The sequence below is a fragment of the Triticum aestivum genome, chromosome 4A, assembly GCF_018294505.1.
Source record: "Triticum aestivum cultivar Chinese Spring chromosome 4A, IWGSC CS RefSeq v2.1, whole genome shotgun sequence".
NCBI lineage: Eukaryota > Viridiplantae > Streptophyta > Magnoliopsida > Poales > Poaceae > Triticum > Triticum aestivum.
In genome coordinates, this window is record NC_057803.1 from 365,541,666 (window position 1) to 365,559,518 (window position 17,853).

Below are 17,853 nucleotides of genomic sequence, written 5' to 3' on the forward strand. Positions count from 1 at the left end.
TACATAATCCATTTCTTGGGGTGCTTCCTTGCTGGGGGTAACCATTTCCAGCACGTCTTCATCAGGGGTTGGCATCGATTCTACAATAAACTCTGCCAATGCCCTGCTTTGAATCATTGATGTGCTCTCAAACATCAGACCAAAGATGGATAACTCCAAAGCCCACTCCACTATTATGCCGGTAGCATCAGGGTTTTGGAGTATCCTTTGCAATGGAAAGTGAGTGACAACCATAATCTCATGGGTTTGGAAGTAGTGTGCGGTTTCCTTGAGGACATGATGAGGCCAAAAAATCAACTTTTGCATGCCAGAGTACCTCGACCTAGCCCCCTGTAATAGGGAACTAATGAAGTATACTTGGCGCTTCACCACTTTCTTCCTTGCCGCGTCCTTGGGGTTGCCCCTGCTGCCGTGCTCTTCCTTGCCCTGATCCTCATCCAGCCCATCTGGGCTTTGCTCACTCTCTATTTCTTCTAGTTCCCACTGTGCCACTAAGGTTGCACTAACCACTTGAGTAGTTGTCGCCAAGTACAGCAGCAGTGCCTCTTGGGGTTTGGGTGCGACCAAAGTGGGCATGAAGGATAAGTAGACCTTCAACTCTTGTAAAGCTGCATCTACTTCCGGGGTCCACTTTATAGGCCATTGAATTCTTCAAGATTTTGAAGAACGACAAGGCGCGCTTGACAGACTTTGAGATGAATCTGCTAAGCGCGATAATGCATCCTATCAAGCGTCTCACATCTTTAACTGTCTTGGGAGCTTGGATCTACTCAATAGCCTTGTTCTTGTCAGGGTTGGCTTTGATCCCACGGTGGGACACAAAGAACCTAAGCAACTTGCCAGAGGGAACGCCATTCACACACTTCTCTAGATTCAGCTTCAAGTTGATCTTACGCAGAATAGCAAATGTCTCCTCCAAATCTTGGATGAGGGTTGCTTTCTCCTTGGTTTTGACCACAATATCATCCATGTAAGCCTCAATGTTTCTCTGAAGCTATGGCTCAAAACCGATTTGGAGTGCTATTGCAAAAGTGGACCTGACACTCTTTAATCCGAATGGCATGCGGATAAAGCAGTACATACCACATGGGGTGATGAACAAGGTCTTCTCTTCATCTTCCTTGGACATGAAGATCTGATGGTACCCAGAATATGCATCCAGAAAGGAGAGAAAATCACATCCTAAAGTGGAATCCACGATCTGGTCGATGCATGGCAAGGGAAACGGGTCCTTCGGGCAAGCATTGTTGAGATCTATGAAATCTATGCAAAGCTTCCATTTCCCGTTGGCCTTCCGCACAACTACTGGGTTTGCTAACGATGTTGGATTTAGTACTCCTCTGACCAAACCAGCTGCCTCAAGCTTCTTAATATCTTCCGCAATAAACTGCTGCCTCTCCAAGGCCTGCTTCTAAACCTTCTGCTTGACGGGTCAGACATGTGGGCAGACAACAAGGTGGTGATCGATTACCTCTCGGGGAATGTCGGGTATATCAGATAGTTGCCAGGAAAACACATCAACATCCTCCCATAGGATGGCAACGAGTGTGCTTTCCTATTTGTCTTTAAGGGTAGTGTTGATAGTGAAAGTACCATCAATGCCATCCAGCCCTGCTGGGACCTTCTTCACTTGTGGTGCAGCAACCTTGGATCTCTTGCCATTAGAACTGTCCGGCAAGTCATCTACAGGCGCAGCACACTCCGAAGAGGTATGCTTCCCGGATACCTTGCCGGTGTCTCGGCTATCCTTCTTCTTTGCTTTGCTTTCCTTGGCGGGAATTTTCGCTGCCGCTGCCTCTGCCGCGACCGCGTCCCGGTACATCTTATCCATGCAAATGATTGCGTCTTGCTCATCTGATGGAATCACAATGACTCCCACTAGCCCTAGCATCTTCAAGATGTTGTAGGCATAGTGAGATGCTACCATGAATTTTGCCAAGGCTGGGCATCCAGGAATCCCATTGTGTGGCAGGGGAGGTCAACCACATCGAACACAATCTTCTCGGTCTGGTAGTTCAATTCTCCCCCAAATGTCACTGGCAACGTGATCTTTCCCTTATGATTGCTCCTACCGAGATTAATTCCTTGAAACGTGCTCGTGACCTTTAGTTCTTCCTCTGCTATCTAGAGCTTGCTGATCACCTTTGGGGAAATCAGATTCAACCCGGCTCTACCGTCAACCAACATCTTTGTGACTTTGAGGCTGCGGATTGTTAGAGAGAACAACAATGGCAAGCACCCTACCGCGATGGTGCCATCAGGATGGTCCTCTTCATCGAAGATGATGGGCATGCATGACCATTTGAGCGGCTTCCGAAACTCTGCCACTGGCTCCACGACATTAACCTCACGCGCCCACTATTTCAGTTGGTGGCGAGAGGAGTGCAAAGATGCACCCCTGTGAATGCACAGGGCGTTAGTGGCCTGCTGGAATTCCTGCTCGCTGGTTTCCTCTTCATCGCCTCCATCACTCTCATCATTGTAGATTTCCTTCTCATAGACCCTGACGGGTTTTCCTCGATTCCGAAAGGCCTTGTCGGGGTGGTTTGCTTCACCGCCTCGGCCCTTCCCACTAGCGCCATTCTGACCCTTTTCCTTGTCATGCTTCTCATACTCAGCCCTCTGCTTCTTAATGAGCTGCTCTACCTCACGAAAATCTTGGAGATCATGGCCCTTGGTCCGATGAATCTTGCAATATGGCCCATCACCTTTCCTAGCTTTCTCGGCAGCCATAGCTTCCCAGCAGTCAGAGCACCCGACAGCTTCCTTGCTGGGGGTTTCAGCCTTAGCCTTCTTGCCAGTACTAGGTGTGCCTGATCCTTCGACGGTCATCACTGCTTTATGCTTGCGAATCTTATTGCGCTTCTTGTTCTTCGTCTTCTGACTAGTGGATTCAACGTCAACTTCTGAATCAACGTCGACGCAATCCTCCTCTCCAGGAAGTTTCCTTCCTTCCTCCACCCGAGCACACTTGTCCACCAAGGTGTAAAGCTCCTTCACAATCTTGGGCAACTGCACATTCATCTTGGAACGTATCCTGCAGTTACGCACAATGGACTGGAAAGCTACTATCACTGCTGCCGGGTGGATATCTGGGATATTCTTATGGACTCTGCTGAATCTTTGCAAATACTTCCATAGAGTCTCTCCTTCTTTTCGCTAGAGAAGCAGCAGGTCGCTGGGCCATCCCAGTTCTTGATGGTCGCCCATTAAGGTGCCAATTAACTCATGGCATAGGTTAGCCCACGAAAAAATGGAGTTCTCTGGAAGGTACATCAGCCAAGACCTCACATTGGATTTGAGCGCGAAAGGGAAGTAGTTGGCGAACACCTTCTCATCTCTTCCCCCGGTAGCGTGAACATCGATAGTGTAGATGCTCAAAAACTCTACCGGGTTGAGCCTCCCGTTGTAATTCTTGGGTATCTCTGGCTTGAACGTGCGAGCGCATGGCTAGAGGACTTGCCGTAGCTCATGAGTAAAGGCAGGGCACCCCACCTCGAAAGGCAGGCACACACCGTCCTTGAGCACAGGCTCGTCAACACCGAGGCCATCGCCTTGGGCTGACAGTGGTCATTGCGAGGTTGCTCAATGATGAGCACCTCCGCTTCGTTGGTCCTCTGGGGCTTGTCGTTGGCCTGGACGTGCTTGAGGGTTGGAAGAGGCCATCGAAACGTCGTTAGGTTCTTGATTCCGCGGCTCCCACGCTGGCAGCCGCAGTAGGGACTACATAGTGGGGGTGCCTCCTTCCGTACGGCTAGCAGCGCGGGCTATCATCGTCGCTTTGGGAGGTCGTGGCGGGCCAGCCTACTGTGAGCTCCCAGCCTCGGCGAAGCCAATAATACTTTGCATGGTGGCTCTCCAGTCATCCATCTGATCGGCTGCCGGTGGGAACCTCAATAGCAATTGTGCCCGTGCCATGGCATCTGTAGCGGTGCTCGGCATCCGCGATGATGATGTGGACCTGATACGTCTCCAACGTATCTATAATTTTTTATTGTTCCATGCTATGATATTATCTGTTTTGGACGTTTAATGGGCTTTAATATGCTCTTTTATATTATTTTTGGGACTAACCTATTAATCGGAGGCCCAGTGCCAATTTCTGTTTTTTGCCTGTGTCAGTGTTATGCAGAAAAGGAATATCAAACGGAATCCAAACGGAATGACACCTTCGCGAGGATATTTCTTGGAACAAACGCAATCCGAGAGATTTGGAGTGGAAGTCAGAGACACAACGATGCAGCCACGAGAGGAGGGGGCGCCCAGGGGCGTAGGCGCACCCCCCACCCTCATGGGCCCCTCGTAGCTCCACTGACGTACTTCTTTCGCCTATATATACTCTTATACACTAAAAACAACCAGGAGAGCCACGAAAACAACTTTTCCACCACCGCAACCTTCTGTACCCGTGAGATCCCATCTGGAGACCTTTTCTGGTGATCTGCCGGAGGGGGAATCGATCATGGAGGGCTTCTACATCAACACCATAGCCTCTCCGATGATGTGTGAGTAGTTTACCGCAGACCTTCGGGACCATAGTTATTAGCTAGATGGCTTTTTCTCTCTCTTTGTTTTTCAATACAAAGTTCTCCTCGATTTTCTTGGAGATCTATTTGATGCAATATTCTTTTGTGGTGTGTTTGCCGAGATCCTATGAATTGTGGATTTATGATCAAGTTTATCTATGAACAATATTTGGTTCTTCTCTGAATTATTATATGCATGATTTTATATCTTTTCAAGTCTCTTCGAATTATCGATTTAGTTTGGCCTACTAGATTGATCTTTCTTGCAATGAGAGAAGTGCTTAGATTTGGGTTCAATCTTGTGGTGACCTTTCCCAGTGATAGTAGGGGCAGCAAGGCACGCATTGCATTGGTGTCATCGAGGGTAAAAGGATGAGGTTTATATCATGTTTCTTGAGTTTATCCCTCTACATCATGTCATCTTGCCTAAAGCATTACTCTGTTCTTATGAACTTAATACTCTAGATGCATGCTGGATAGCGGTCGATGTGTGGAGTAATAGTAGTAGATGCAGAATCGTTTCGGTCTACTTAACACGGACGTGATGCCTATATTTCATAATCATGCCTAGATATTCTCATAACTATGTGCTATTCTATCAATTGCTTGGCATTAATTTGTTCACCCACCGTAATACTTGCTATCATGAGAGAAGCCACTAGTGAAACCTATGGTCCCCGGGCCTATTTTATATCATATAAGTTTCTGATCTACAATTTGAGTTTACTATTTATTTTATTTTGCAATCTTTACTTTTCAATCTATACAACAAAAATACCAAAAATATTTATCTTATTATCTTTATCAGATCTCACTTTTGCAAGTGGCTGTGAAGGGATTGACAACCCCTTTATTGCATTGGTTGCAAGGTTCTTGATTGTTTGTGCAGGTACTAGGTGACTTGCGTGTAATCTCCTACTGGATTGATGCCCCAGTTCTCAAAAATTCAGAGAAATACTTACGCTACTTTGCTGCACCACCCTTTCCTCTTCAAGGGAAAACCAACAAATGCTCAAGAGGTAGCAACAAGGATTTCTGGTGCCGTTGCTGGGGAGATCTACGCTCAAGTCAAGTCAAGACATACCAATTACCCATCATAAACTCTTCTCCCTCGCATTACATTATTTTCCATTTGCCTCTCGTTTTCCTCTCCCCCACTTCACCCTTGCCGTTTTATTCGCCCTTTTCCGTTCGCCTCTTTTTTGCTTGCCTCTTGTGTGTCAATGTGTTAGATCGTTTATTTGCCCTTATGGCTAGTTCTCCTATCATTGTTAACACTCCTGATAATGAAGTTCTTAATTTTAAACAAAGGGAGGGAGAAAACTTAAAAGATGCTTGGTATAGAATTTGCAATGCTCACAATAGATCTACTAAAAAGCAATCTACTTTCGTTCTTCTTCGCAATTTTTATGTAGGCATCACTCCTTGGTATAGATATGTTCTTGACACCATTACCGGAGGGAATTTCTTGGGAAGCCATACTTTTGATTCTTATAATGCTATGATAGATTTATTAGGCCCACCACCTCTTTTGGTCAATGGAACTATTTGAACTTTTGAAGATGTGATGCAATGGCTTGATATTATTGAAAATAAAATTGGCACTGTAGAGTTATTTGAAATTTTGGATAAACAGATCCACAACCAAATTACTCAATATGGATCTAAGGTAGGAGTTACTCTGAAAAACCTTAAGGAAAAGGAACCCATAGTCAATGAAAAGATAGATCAAGATTCCACTAGAATTGATAAACTCGAAGATATCCGCTTTCTCTGTCGTTAAAAACACCTCAAATACTCCTTCTACCAAAGTTGCCAAATTTATCTATGTTCCTAAAAATAAGGGTGAATCTTCTAGTAAGAAAAATGAAGATCTCAAATCAATAAGTGTTCACCCCAACTTTTTAGATATCATTAAGGAACCTTTTGCTACGAATGAATTTCTTGATTTCCTACCTAGGAGTTTGATCATTAGCAAAAACATAGAACCTCCTAAGGGTTATAAGTGTCCAATTGAATAATTGCATACCGAAGATGCCAATACCTAGATCTATTATTGCTTTTATGCCTAGCTAGGGGCGTTAAACCATAGCGCTTGTTGGGAGGCAACCCAATTTTATTTTTGTTCCTTGCTTTTTGTTCCTATTAGTAACAAATAAATCATCTATTCTCTGTTATGCTTGTGTTTTTTATGTTTTAATTATTGTTTGTGCCAAGTAAAACCTTTAGGATTTTCTTGGGTGATTGTTGTTTGATCTTGCTGAAAACAATAGAAAGTATGCGCTCACGAGAATAATTTTCATTTTTTACCAGAGAGGGATAAAATACCAATTCAAACTACAGTAGATCAACATACAAATTATTTAGGTCATCCTAATTTTTCAGAATTTTTAGATTACATAAGTATTCGAAACCTCCATATTTCTACAGACTGTTCTGTTTTAGATAGATTTTGTTTTTCATGTGTTGTTTGCTTATTTTGATGAATCTATGGCTAGTATCGGGGGGTATGAACCATAGAGAAGTTGGAATACAGTAGGTTTAACACCAATACAAATAAATAATGAGTTAATTACAGTACCTTAAAGTGGTGGTTTGTTTTCTTATACTAACGGAGCTCATGAGATTTTCTGTTGAGTTTTGTGTTGTGAAGTTTTCAAGTTTTTGGGTTAAGATTTGATGGATTTTGGAACAAGGAGTGGCAAGAGCCTAAGCTTGGGGATGCACAAGGAACCCCAAGGTAAAATTCAAGGACAACCAGAAGCCTAAGCTTGGGGATGCCCCGGAAGGCATCCCCTCTTTCGTCCTCGTCTATCGGTTACTTTACTTGAGGCTATATTTTTATTCACCACATGATATGTGTTTTGCTTGGAGCGTCTTGTATGATTCGAGTCTTTGCTTTTTAGTTTAACACAATCATCCTTGTTGTACACACCTTTTGGGAGAGACATACATGAATCAGAATTTATTAGAATACTCTATGTGCTTCACTTATATCTTTTGAGATAGAAAATTTTGCTCTAGTGGTTCACTTATATCTTTTTAGAGCACTAGGGTGGTTTTATTTTATAGAAATTATTAATCTTTCATGCTTCACTTGTATTATTTTTAGACTCTTTTAGAACAGCATGGTAATTTGCTTTGGTTATGAAATTAGTCCTAATATGACAGGCATCCAAGATCGGTATAATAAAAGCTTTCATATAGAGTGCATTGAATACTATGAGAAGTTTGATACTTGATGATTGTTTTGAGATATGAAGATGGTGATATTAGATTCATGCTATTTGAGTATTTGTTAATTTTAGAAATACTTGTGTTGAGGTTTGCAAGTCCCGTAGCATGGACGGATGGTAACCATTATGTAACAAATTTGAAGCATGAGGTGTTTCTATGATTGTCCTCTTTATGAGTGGCGGTCGGGGACGAGCGATGGTCTTTTCCTACCAATCTATCCCCCTAGTAGCATGCGCGTAGTGCTTGGTTTTGATGACTGTTTTTTGCAATAAGTAAGTGAGTTCTTTATGACTAATGTTGAGTCCATGGATTATGCGCACTCTCACCCTTCCATCTTTGCTAGCCTCCTCGGTACCATGCATTTCCCTTTCTCACCTCGAATGTTGGTGCAAACTTCGCCGGTGCATCCAACCCCCGTGATATGATACACTCTATCACACATAAGCCTCCTTATACATTCCTCAAAACAGCCACCATACCTACCTATTATGGCATTTCCCTAGCCATTCCGAGATATAGTGCCATGCAACTTTCCACCGTTCTGTTTATTATGACACGTTTCATCATTGTCATATTGCCTTGCATGATCATGTAGTTGACATCGTATTTGTGGCAATGCCACCTCTCATAATTTTTTATACATATCACTCTTGAATCATTGCACACCCCGGTACACTGCCAGAGGCATTCATATAGAGTCATATTTTGTCCTAGTATCAAGTTGTAATTTTTGAGTTGTAAATAAATAGAAGTGTGATGATCATCATTATTAGAGCATTGTCCCGTGTGAGGAAATAAATAAAATAGATAAAGGAGAAAAAAAAGAAGGCCCAAAAAAGGGAAAGAAAAAAATGAGAGAAAAGGAGGGAAGGGACAATGTTACTATCCCTTTTCCACACTTGTGCTTCAAAGTAGCACCATAATCTTCATGATAGAGAGTCTCTTATTTTGTCACTTTCATATACTAGTTGGAATTTTAATTATAGAACTTGGCATGTATATTCCAACAATGGTCTTCCTCAAATGCCCTTGGTCTTCGTGAGCAAGCAAGTAGGATGCAGACCCACTTAGTTTCTTTTGTTGAGATTTCATACGTTTATAGCTCTAGTGCATCCGTTGCATGGCAATCCCTACTCCTCGCATTGACATCAATTGATGGGCATCTCCATAGCCCATTGATTAGCCGCGTCGATGTGAGACTTTCTCATTTTTTGTCTTCTCCACACAACCTCCATAATGATATTCTATTCCACCTATAGTGCTATGTCCATGGCTCGCGCTCATGTATTGCGTGAAAGTTGAAAAAGTTTGAGAATACTAAAGAATGAAACAATTGCTTGGCTTGTCATCGGGGTTGTGCATGATAAGAGCATTTTATGATTTTGTAGGGATGAGCTTTCTTTGGCTATGTTATTTTGAGAAGACATAATTGCTTAGTTAGTATGCTTCAAGTATTATTATTTTTAAACTTTTGTCTTGAATATTTTGGATCAGAATATTCATGCCACAATAAAGAAAATTACATTGAAAATTATGTTAGGAAGCATTCCACATCAAAAGTTCTGTTTTTATCATTTACCTACTCGAGGACGAGTAGGAATTAAGCTTGGGGATGCTGATACGTCTCCAACATATCTATAATTTTTGCTTGTTCCATATTATTATATTATCTATTTTGGATGTATAATGGGCTTTAATATGCTCTTTTATATTATTTTTGGGACTAACCTATTAACCGGAGGCCCAGTGCCAGTTTCTGTTTTTTTGCCTATTTCAGTGTTTTGTAGAAAACGAATATCAAACTGAACGAAACCTTTGCGAGGATCTTTCTTGGAACAAACGCAATCCAGGAGACTTGGAGTGGAAGTCAGAGACGCAACGAGGCGGCCACGAGGTAGGAGGGCGCGCCCCCGCCCTCATGGGCCCCTCGTAGCTCCACCGACGTACTTCTTTCGCCTATATATACTCTTATACTCTAAAACATCTAGGAGAACCACGAAAACCACTTTTCCACGGCCGCAACCTTCTGTACCCCTGAGATCCCTTCTAGAGACCTTTTCCGGCGATCTCCCGGGGGGGGGGGGGAATCGATCACGGAGGGCTTCTACATCAACACCATAGCCTCTTTGATGATGTGTGAGTAGTTTACCACAGACCTTCAGTTCCATAGTTATTAGCTAGATGGCATCTTCTCTCTCTTTGATCTTCAATACAACTTGATGTTCTTGGAGATCTATTCGATGTAATATTCTTCCGCGGTGTGCTTGCCGAGATCCAATGAATTGTGGATTTATGATCAATATTTGGTTCTTCCCTGAATTCTTATATACATGATTTGATATCTTTGCAAGTATCTTTGAATTATCGGTTTAGTTTGGCCTACCAGATTGATCTTTCTTGCAATGTGAGAAGTGCTTAGCTTTGGGTTCAGTCTTGCAATGTCCTTTCCCAGTGACAGTAGGGGAAGCAAGGCATGTCTTTTATTGTTACCATCGAGGATAAAAAGATGGGGTTTAATCATATTACTTGAGTTTATCCCTCTACATCATGTCATCTTGCCTAAAGCATTACTCTGTTCTTATGAACTTAATACACTAGATGCATGCAGGATAGCGGTCGATGTGTGGAGTAATAGTAGTAGATGCAGAATCGTTCTGGTCTACTTAACACGGACGTGATTCCTATATTTCATAATCATGCCTAGATATTCTCATAACTATGCGCGTTTCTCTCAATTGCTCGGCAGTAATCTGTTCACCCACCGTAATACTTGTTATCATGAGAGAAGCCACTAGTGAAATCTATGTTCCCTGGGTCTCTTTTATATCATATAAGTTTTCGATCTACAATTCTTGATTACTATTTATTTTATTTTGCAACCTTTACTTTCCAATCTATACAACAAAAATACCAAAAATATTTATCTTATTATCTTTACAAGATCTCACTTTGGCAAGTGGCCGTGAAGGGATTGACAACCCCTTTATCTCGTTGGTTGCAAGGTTCTTGATTGTTTGTGCAGGTACTAGGCGAACTTGCATGTAATCTCCTACTGGATTGATACCTTGGTTCTCAAAAACTAAGGGAAATACTTATGCTACTTTGCTGCATCACCCTTTCCTCTTTAAGGGAAAACCAATGCATGCTCAAGAGGTAGCAGGACCGCGCCGTCTCCTGTCTTCTGACGGTGCCGGCGGGGCAGCGACGCGTCCTCTCTTTGGTGACCCAGCCGCTTGGATGCCGCTCGGTGACGTGACAAAGGCGCTTGAGGGCCAGTGGCTCCATTGGGCGTAGCGGTGGGGTCGATCGCTCTGGGGGAGGTTCTCGCCCTGCGGCCATTCCGACGATGGGGGTGGTCGAAGGACGGTGATTTGCCCCAGACCGAGTGCCACCGATGTGGTTGTGCCCTTAGGCAAGGAGAATAGGTATGGACGGCACAACCCCTTCGTTCGTACCTCTTGGAGCATGGCCACCGAGGTGTTCCTGACGCTGCTCTCCTCCAGTGCCTCCCTCTCCTGGTTCAGTTGCAGGGGAGGTGGTTACAACACCGCCTGTGTCCACCACGTATCCCGTAGCACTTGCATCCTCCTATGGCCCCGAGTGCTCTACGGTGTAGGCGCCCACAGGCGGTGGAGCCTACGAGGTGGACGGATGAGCTACAGCACCGGTCTTCTTCTTGGGCGCCATAGTCGATGGAGCCATTGATATCGAAAGATGGCGATGAAGGTGGCGCGCTGCTCATGCCTTCGGGTTCATGCAAGTGATCCCCCTACCTGGCATGCCAAAGATGTCGCGGGAAACCATAGCCACCTATAGGACCAAGAGTCCCTTTCTGGTTCGGCGAGGGGATGGCACGTTGCACAAAGAGCGGAAAAACGTGAACAACACAACAGAGATCACACAACCAATTTTACCCAGGTTCGGGCCGCCGTGAGGTGTAAAACCCTACTCCTGCTTTGGTGGCTTGATGTGGGAAAAATGGTGGTGGACGCAACTCGCTTGCCCAGCAGAGTTGCCTTAGGGCGAGAGCGACCACACACATATGAGTGTGCAGAGGTCTAAATCCTCCAACCCCTTCTACGGCTGCCATGGGCCTCCTTTTATAGATAGAAGGGGTCACCACAATGGAAAATTAGTCATTATGCCCTAATTAGATAGCAAATAGTGCTATCATACCTAACTTTGTAGGGCTGGCAGAGCGCATTAAATGCGCCGCACAACGTCACATCACAGCTTGCCCGGCAGGAGCTGCCGGGCTATTTCGCCAGCTTTGCACGTGCTTGCCTGACACATCGCAGGAGGGGTGTCACTTGTAGGCATTTCATGTAGGAAGTGGTTGCCAAGTGGTGGATTGCGGCCACTTAGTCATCTTGGAGCTTGACACCGCACTGATCGACAACTAGGGTCGTGATGAGGTGGTGCGGTGGGTTGGTTCTGCCTTCGTAAGTCCCAGCAGGTCTTGGCTGGGCTCGCTTGCCCGACAAGGGAGGCTTTTTTCCTTGGCGCATCTTGCTTCCCTGGCTCCTCTTGATCTTCTCGATCCGCATGTTGAATTCTTCAAAGGGCTGGTCTCTTGTGCTTCAATCTGAACTTTGGAGTTGTGGTCTTGTTCCCGTGCCTGTGCACAGTCTGGGCAACAGACCCGGGGTTTGTTGCACCGACATCAGGACGGTCGAATCATCCACGTCTGGGGCGCTCATCTCGACGTCAGTATTGGTGTATTGAGGTTTCTTCTAAGATGATGTTCTGGTGTTAGAATCCATTTGTTCAACTGCAATATAGTAATGAAAAGTTATGATTGAACATAGAAAGAAAATGGTGACTGAAAATTTCGGCATGACCTTGCTAATAGTAGGGCATATTGAGTACCAGCAATTTGATGAAACAGAAATGAATCAACGTTTCGTCAAAACATTTGCACTTATATTAAGTCCTACAAATCAAACACACCATCTGATTCTACATCGAATGACACCACCCCATCCACGTGTTTGTACAGGAACATCTAAGAACATCTAAGATATAAATCCTTTGTGTGGCATTTCATCGAACACGTTACAAACATCTATAATAGGGGGACATATAAATGTGAAATGTACTTACATTATACCTTGACACAGATGTGTATCAGAAATTTGCAACGCCGACGACAGTGTTGATGAGATGGCGGGGTTCATTGCGACCGCCACGTGGTTGTCAAGGTGCCAACCCACGAGATCTCATAGGGAAAAAACTACAGCTGCTATGCCGGTGGAGTACAAGCACCGGCGACGGCTTCGGTGGCGGTGCGTGGACCGAACCGTGCTAGGGGAGAGAGAGGCGGCAGACGGGAGCATGCGAGATTATATAGAGGTGTGCGGTGGCAGGCAGCGGTTGCGGTGGATGAGCGTGCGAGAGGGGAAGAAGAGAGGAATGGATTAGGTAAGTTTTGAAAGAATGCGCGTGTGGTGCGTGTTTTTGGTTAACACGGCGGGGAATAGGCGGCACCCACCACTGCTAACATTAGCTACAGCGGGCAGCCAGGGTGACCCGCCAGCCAAGAGCCAGGGTACCTAAAATCTTCTTTTACAAATATTCATTGCGTACAAAAACAACAACGCACTTTGACATTTTTAGACATGAATTTTTTTTCCATGTGTAATATGCGCCCCATGCTACAATTTGAAAACTGTTGGAGTTGGTTCGTAATTTTCGCAGCATTAACTGAATTCTCAGCAAGTAAAAAATGCAAAACAAACTTTGGTCGTGCTAAGGATGTTGAAAATGCTTGAAACTTTCCATGTCGTCTCCATTGAATGCCTATATGGTGTGATAAGAATTAGAGATCGTTATGACCAAAACTTGATGCACATCGTGTGCAAACAGGACACTCTCCTGCCAAGTGTATATAGGGTTTCGAAAGGAACACCTGACACATAGAACTCAGTTTTTAAACATATTTTGGACTTGAAATTTTCTCCATGTGTAATATACGCCATCAAAGCCCCATGCAACAATTTGACAACTTTTGGAGTTGGTTTGCTATTTTCACGGCATTAACAGAATTTTCGGCAACTAAAAAATGCAAAACAAACTTTGGCCGTGCTAATGATGTTGGAAATGTTTGAAACTTTCCATGTTGTCTCCATTGAACACTTGTAGGGTGTGATAAAATTAGAGATCATTGCGACCAAAACCTGATGCACATCATGTGCAACTCGGACACGCTCCAGCCAAGTGTAAAGGTTTTCGAAAGGACCACCTGACACACAGAACTCAACTTTTAAACATATTTTGGACTTGGAATTATTTCCATGTGCAAGATACGCCATCAGAAGCCCCGTACTACAATTTGACAACTTTTGGAGTTGGTTTGCTACTTTCGCGGCATTACCAGAATTTCGGGCAAGCATAAAAAGGCAATAAACACTTGTGGTGGGCACTACAGAGCACCCACCGCTCTAAACCTTATTTTGTCGCACTACCGACTGCATTGCAGGAGTGGTGCGTATCCCGTTGCCCGCCACTGCAAACATCTGTATATCAAAAATATAAAATTTGAGGAGGGTCACCCCTCCATGTCTGTGGCGAGCGTACTCCACGACCGCCACTGTAATATGATGTAGCAGTGGCGGGTGCTTCGCAGGGCCCTCTAGTGCGAGGTTTCACCAGGGTTGCAATTTTTGCGAGGCCAGTTGTAGCGGTCGCTTGGGCGCACCCGCCATTGCTAGGCCACTAGCACTGGCGGGTGTGCTTTTTCACCCGCCGCTGCTAGATTTGAAAATTAGTTGTGGCGGGTGCGCCGCCCTGCCAGCCACTAATTTGAGTTCACATATAAGCCCTTTCCTAGTAGTGGGTTACCCGTGAGAGATGTGGAGTCAGGTTGGCCGTGAGGGTACCCGCGAGATAATTACACGGCATGGTTTGGCATTCTTGGACCATGCTGTAAGTCCACGAGATGGGGCGACAAGACAACAGATCATGGATCATTGGTCGTCTCTGCGCACTCCAAAGTCACTAATGGGTTTGGATATGTGATCTGAGTAGGCCTCTGGCCTTTTTCGCACTATTTGCTAGCAATTTAGCAATGAGCGCCCAGTTGGACAGGAACCACTTGCCCTTTTATAAGGGGGTGGGTCTGCTCTAGGCCGCGTTTGCAACATGCAGGATTACAAAGGATGATTGGCCCATGACCCCTCCGCATTTAGGATGTAAACAGGCATGCTGGCCCCTTTGTTGAGACTAGGTAGGACTACGGTGTGTTGATCACCAAGGCCGGGCATGACCCAGAAAAGTGTGTTCGGTGATGTCTACTACACAACCTTCTTCTTGTAGACGTTGTTGGGCCTCCATGTGCAGAGGTTTGTAGGACAGTAGAAAATTTCCCTCAAGTGGATGACCTAAGGTTTATCAATCCGTAGGAGGCGTAGGATGAATATGGTCTCTCTCAAGCAACCCTGCAACCAAATAACAAAGAGTCTCTTGTGTCCCCAACACACCCAATACAATGATAAATTGTATAGGTGCATTAGTTCGGCAATGAGATGGTGATACAAGTGGTATATGGATAGTAGATATGGGTATTTGTAATCTGAAAATATAAAAACATCGGTCATGGGGCGTTACAGTGTGCATCCAACTCGCTTGCTCACGAAGACCTAGGGAATTTTGAGGAAGCCCATCATAGGAATATACAAGCCAAGTTCTATAATGAACGATTCCCACTAGTATATGAAAGTGACAACATAGGAGACTCTCTATCATGAAGATCGTGGTGCTACTTTGAAGGATAGTAGCATTGCCCCTTCTCTCTTTTTCTCTCATTTTTTTATTTGGGTCTTCTCTTTTTTATGGCCTCTTTTCTCTCCTTTTTTTATTTGGGCTTCTTTGGCCTCTTTTATTTATTTATTTTCGTCTAGAGTCTCATCCCGACTTATGGTGGAATCATAGTCTCCATCATCCTTTCCTCACTCGGACAATGCTCTAATAATGATGATCATCACACTTTTATTTACTTTACAACTCATGAATTACAACTCGATTCTTAGAACAAAATATGACTCTATATGAATGCCTTCGGCGGTGTACCGGGATATGCAATGACTCATGGGTGACAAGTATGAAAGAATTATGAACGGTGGCTTTGCCACAAATACAATGTCAACTACATGATCATGCAAGCAATATGACAATGATGAAGCGTGTCATAATAAACGGAACGGTGGAAAGTTGCATGGCAATATATCTCGGAATGGCTATGGAAATGCCATGATAGGTAGGTATGGTGGCTGTTTTGAGGAAGTTATATGGTGGGTTTAAGGTACCGGCGAAAGTTGCGCAGTATTAGAGAGGCTAGCATGGTGGAAGGGTGAGAGTGCGTATGATCCATGGACTCAACATTAGTCATAAAGAACTCACATACTTATTGCAAAAATCTATTAGTTATCGAAACAAAGTACTACGCGCATTCTCCTAGGGGGATAGATTGGTAGGAAAAGACCATCGCTCGTCCCCGACCGCCACTCATAAGGAAGACAGTCAATAAATAAATCATGCTCCGACTTCATCACATAACGGTTCACCATACGTGCATGCTACGGGAATCACGAACTTCAACAAAAGTATTTCTCAAATTTACAAATACTCAACTAGCATGACTCTAATATTACCATCCTCATATCTCAAAACAATCATCAAGTATCAAACTTCTCTTAGTATTCAAAACACTCATAAGAAGATTTTACTAATCTTGAATACCTAGCATATTAGGATTTTAAGCAAATTACCATGCTATTAAGACTCTCAAAATAATATAAGTGAAGCATGAGAGTTCATCTATTTCTTTCCACCATGCTCTAAAAGATATAAGTGAAGTACTAGAGCAAACAACAAACTACTCCGAAAGATATAAGTGAAGATCAATGAGTAGTCGAATAATTATGCAACTATGTGAAGACTCTCTAACATTTAATAATTTCATATCTTGGTATTTTATTCAAACAGAAAGCAAAGCAAAAGAAAATGACATTCTAAGAATAGCAAACATCATGTGAAGAAGCAAAAACTTAGGATCAACCAATACTAACCGATAGTTGTTGAAGAACAAAGGTGGGATGCCAACCGGGGCATCCCCAAGCTTAGACGCTTGAGACTTCTTGAAATATTATATTGGGATGCCTTGGGAATCCCCAAGCTTGAGATTTTGTGTCTCCTTAATTCCTCTCATATCACGGTCTCCCTAAATCTCAAAAGCTTCATCCACACAAAACACAACAAGGACTCGTGAGATAAGTTAGTATAAACCATTGCCAAAACCTAATCATACTCTACTGTAGCAAATCACTAAAATTATTATTCAACATTGCATACTAAATGTCTCTGCATATTTAATAGTCCTATCCTCAAATAGAATCATTAAAGAATAAAACATATGCAAACAATGCAAACATAACAGCAATCTGCCTAAACAGGATAGTCTGTAAAGAGTGCAGAAAGATCCATACTTCCCTAACTCCAAAAATTATGAAATAAAATTACCACTGTATTAAATTTATCAGAGATTCAAATACAAAAAGTTTCAACATTTTATCACATTCTTAATTTTCTAGGGAATTATTGCAACAGCGGTAAACTTTCTGTTTTCAAACAGCAACATGTGGAATTCTAAAATAGGCATAGTAAAGGCTATCAATGCCACTTTTATTGAAATTAAAGATGCAAAACATTGTTCTAAATAACAGCAAGCAAATCTTAACAAAATAAATTGATGCTCCAAGCAAAACACGTATCATGTGGTGAATAAAAATATAGCTCCAAGTAAAGTTACCGATGAACGAAGACGAAAGAGGGGATGCCTTCCGGGGCATCCCCAAGCTTAGGCTCTTGGATATCCTTGAATATTACCTTGGGGTGCCTTGGGAATCCCCAAGCTTAGGATCTTGCCACTCCTTATTCCATAGTCCATCGAATCCTTACCCAAAACTTGAAAACTTGACAACACAAAACTTAACAGAAAACTCGTAAGCTCCGTTAGTATAAGAAAATAAATCACCACTTCAAGGTACTGTAATGAACTCATTATTTATTTATATTGGTGTTAAACCTACTGTAT